The sequence below is a fragment of the Astatotilapia calliptera genome, chromosome 7, assembly GCF_900246225.1.
Source record: "Astatotilapia calliptera chromosome 7, fAstCal1.2, whole genome shotgun sequence".
In the NCBI taxonomy this organism is placed as follows: Eukaryota; Metazoa; Chordata; class Actinopteri; order Cichliformes; family Cichlidae; genus Astatotilapia; species Astatotilapia calliptera.
Window position 1 is genome coordinate 1280216 of NC_039308.1, and position 316 is coordinate 1280531.

The following is a 316-nucleotide window of genomic DNA, read 5'->3' on the forward strand; positions in this document are numbered from 1 at the left end:
TTAGACTAGCTGGTTAGTCTATTTCAACGTTTTAAACCATGTCCCAGGGTTTTTACTTCACCATTGATGGGGTTTTAACAAGCAAATAAAAGACAGAGCTTAACTCTGTAAAGATTAGATGAAAAATACTCAAAGGATAAATTCAATTGGTTTATTATTTTCTTACATAAGTTGAAAAAAGTAAAACAAGTAACTACAGAAACAACAAAAGAAAAGTTAAACAAGCAAATAAGTAAATGAAGGGGGGAAAGGAGGAGGGGAGGAAACCCCAACAACCCCCTCTGAGCAAGCACGAGGCGACAGTGGGGAGGAAAAA